The sequence below is a fragment of the Schistocerca piceifrons genome, chromosome 5, assembly GCF_021461385.2.
Source record: "Schistocerca piceifrons isolate TAMUIC-IGC-003096 chromosome 5, iqSchPice1.1, whole genome shotgun sequence".
Taxonomy (NCBI): Eukaryota; Metazoa; Arthropoda; class Insecta; order Orthoptera; family Acrididae; genus Schistocerca; species Schistocerca piceifrons.
This window is the reverse complement of record NC_060142.1, coordinates 439,636,498-439,640,120: the sequence shown is the minus strand read 5'-3', so window position 1 is coordinate 439,640,120 and position 3,623 is coordinate 439,636,498. Positions and strand designations below refer to the sequence as shown.

General features: G+C 54.5%; 1 pseudogene; it reads left to right on the top strand.

Annotated features, from left to right (window-relative positions):
- The first annotated feature begins 2,708 nt into the window (after nucleotides 1–2,708).
- LOC124799703 lies at nucleotides 2,709–2,868 on the top strand (annotated as a pseudogene).
- Nucleotides 2,869–3,623: the final 755 nt, after the last annotated feature.

The following is a 3,623-nucleotide window of genomic DNA, read 5'->3' as shown; positions in this document are numbered from 1 at the left end:
GTCGTTGGAAAGGTTACGGTGCTGCCGTGCCATGACAGGGAATTAAACGAGGGTGTCAAGACGGGAGAAGGTGAAATGGGCCAGGTTGTTGGAGTAGGTGGCGAGGGGGATCTGCTGGAGGATGTGCGGGCGCTGAAAAGGATGAACATTCTGAAGGACAATGGTGAGGAACCTGATGATGTCCTCAGCGGTAGGGGGCGGGCGAAGGGAGTTGCCAGGAGGGGTGGGGGCGTCCAGAGGGCGGACAGGAACGGTGAGTTCAGGAGTGGTAGAAGGGGGCTGGGCCTTACACTTCTGGGAGTATGTAGGATGAGGGAGGTTACAGGTATTACAGGAGGGGGGGGGACTGGAGATTGGGGCACTGCCATAAAAAGTGGGCTGGCCTACAGTGTGGGCGGGTGGGGGCCTCGGGGCACTCAGATGTTGGGTGCGCATTATACCGCAAGCACCTTTGGTAGCGGAGGGATTGAGGAGGGGAACGGGAGGGGTCTATGGTGGGGGCATGCTCAGAAAAAATCCGCATAAGGCGGGTGGGGCCAGCAGCATTGTGGATGCGGCGAACCGCACACACCTCCAGATGTGGATGGGCCTGAAGCTCCGCCAACACTTCCTCCTCCGTGATCACCGGACTGAGCCGAGTGATCATGGCGGTGAGGGCTGGCGGGTGACGTGGGGGTTGGGGTTGGTGGGAGGTAGGTGGGGAAGGAGCAGGGGTGAGGGAGTCATGAGGGCCAAAGCGGGTGACAGGGATGCAGGAAAGGAGGTCTGTGTGTAGGGTAGGGCTGGGGGAGGAGATGAGTACCGAATCACGGCGAGGAGTGAGGAGGGAGATGGGGCACCAGGACAATTCTGGCGAAGGAAGAGGGTGAGGTTCCGGGCTTCAAGGAGGGAGGGATCAGGATGGGAGAGGAGGTAGCGGTAGGAGGAGGGGGTAGAGGAGGAGGAGGTGGTAGGGACAGGTGGGGAGACATCCATGGCATCAGGGGTGGGGGAAGGGGGACGTGGCGGAGCCTTTTTGGGAGCAGAGGAGGCAGGGGTGCCACTGGGGCGCTTGACGGCGGTGGAGGAGGTGTGGGGGATGGGAACAACTGGAATGTGGCGGGGAGTGGCAGGTCCCGGGGGTGGAGTCAGCGCCAGAGATGGTGAGGGCGATGGCGAAGGCGATGGTGAAGACGATGACGATGACGAGGACGTTGATGGTAAAGGGGAGTGTGGGCCGTAGCCCGCCAGGCGAGACCACCCCGGTGGGGGCTGCAGAAACGGAAGGAGCTGGGGGAGGGAGCGGAGGGAAGGGATCAGAGGAGGTGCGGGAGGGAGGAGCTGGGGACGGGGCGACAAATAGGGAGGGAGATGAGAGAGTGAGGAATGGGGGGATAGACTGAGGGGGAAGTGATGCGGCACACCACGTGATAGTGGTGGCAGAGCGGAGGGGGAGGTGTATATAATGGCCGTGGTGGTGCCTGTAGAATAGGTGGTGGGGGTTGACATTATGATAAGGGGGGAAAAAACACAGTACTGGAGAAAGGAGCAAACGAGAGATGGGCAGGGCGACGTGAGACACAGAGGAGAAAGGGACAAAGAATGACGAAGGAGACCGGGGCCGAAGCCCCACTCTGCTGCCGCTGGGGGGTTGGGGGGCCGGCCCGGCTGGCTGGCTGGCTGGCTGGTGGGGCGCCTCTGCTGCTGCTGCTGGCGGCGGATGGTGGGGGCAGCGAGGACCACCGCTGGCTGCGACCGCTGGTGGCGAGGACTGCTGCAGGCCGCTGGCTGCTGGCTGCTGGCTGGGGCCGGCGCAGGCGAGGACCGCTGCGTGCTGCTGGCGGGGACGCTGCTGACGGAGACCGCTGCTGGCTGCTGGCGAGGACCGCTGCTGGCTGCTTGCTGCTGGCTGCTGGCGAGGACCGCCGCTGGCGAGGACCGCCGCTGGCTGCTGGCTGGACCGCTGCACGCTGGCTGGCTGGCTGGCTGGCTGGCTGGCTGGCTGGCTGGCTTGCTGGCTGGCTGGCTGGAACCTGCAACACCTATCACTTCGATTGGTACCAGAACAGCACAAATCGAAGGGCGGTATTCAACCGAATTACCACCGGAGATGCGCCAGTCTGGCTATAAATCCATGCCCCTATATATAGGACTCAGGTAAGCACATAATTTGGGAACAAAACACATTTATACCTATTTACGAGTTGCATGTTACATCCTAGCCAACAGAAACATGGGAAATAAATCGTACATTATTTTTTACGAAACTAGTGCTCATTATATTAGCTGAAGACGACGTCTGAAGACAAATAAAAAGAATCAAAAAACTGACCAGTTACCTCCAATTTTGTCCAGCGCCACCAACCAAGTGTATTGTGTACCTCAATAGCTGACCAGCCAAGAAACCACCACTCACGATAGCCTTAAGCCATGAATTCCTCTTGCCTGACCGCTCATAACCACTCCTACCACTACTCATGGCACAATGCAGCGCGACTTGGACTTACTGCAGATCCACCGTTGACATAGACTCCTCAGTTTAAAAAATCCGGAACAGGGATGTTGTTTTGTCAGTACACCACGAATTTCTCATGCTAAATGTAGATTCCTCCCTTTTATACGAGTTATTTTCGAAGGCAGAAGAAATAAGACCACACACGCGTTTTCACATCGCCAAAGTATTGTTACTTGTGAAACTCCTGTACAGCACTGTGGCATAGGTGTATTTCCTCTAAGTATTTTCTCATCAGGTAATAAAAATGTATCTTTCCTTGCCAGTTTAATACCTGGTATGTCCTGCATCACAGGACTAGAACATTAAACTCATTTTTGGCTCATGACGGAGTACTAAGAGCATGATCTCTCTCTGCCACAGGTTACCTCCCGTTTTTCGAACTCCGTTAATGTCAAGAAATGTCTTACCACATACAAAGTCTCTCATGGTAACAGCACAGAGAGGTTGTAAATATGACGTTTATACTATGTATCACTCTATAAAGTCGGTGATGTAGCTGATTTTGTTACTATGGCCATCCCTCCTTGTGTAGGTGGGAGATTGGAATTTCGTTAAAAGAACTCGCCACAAGGAAAAATGGTTGATTACCGCTCCATGATACTCTCACCCTCGCTTCCAACCGCCTGGCGGCAAGTCATTGATATAAAATTGAAAGGCTAAATAATTACATTGATCATGAGAGTCCCTTTGCACTGTGCGTAATTTTTTCCTTGAATTGGTTTTCACTCGCCAGGTAACCGTTACAGATACTTCCGTGATGTCTCTGGAGGCTTGCCACAGGCTAGGTAGTCACATCCTCTGATACCAAAATGGGTGGTAACTGTTGTGTGTTTATGTTCTACAATCATTTCTCCCTTGCCAATACCTTCTTGGTACTGGCACTACAACAACACTCCCAGATTGACAGTTTCAAACTGTCCGTCTGGAGCTGAATCGTGCATAAACCACATGTTTCTTCTTAACGTTACGTTACGTGGTGCTAACCTCTTCGAATGCAGGCGTCCAGACTGATCTTGTGGTATTGGATAGGTGCCATGAGTGAGATTGCGCAAAACAGTCTTCACTGAACAGCAGTTATGGACTCGGCTTGCTCTGTTTGTTATTCAGACGTGGAATGTAGCGGGTATAG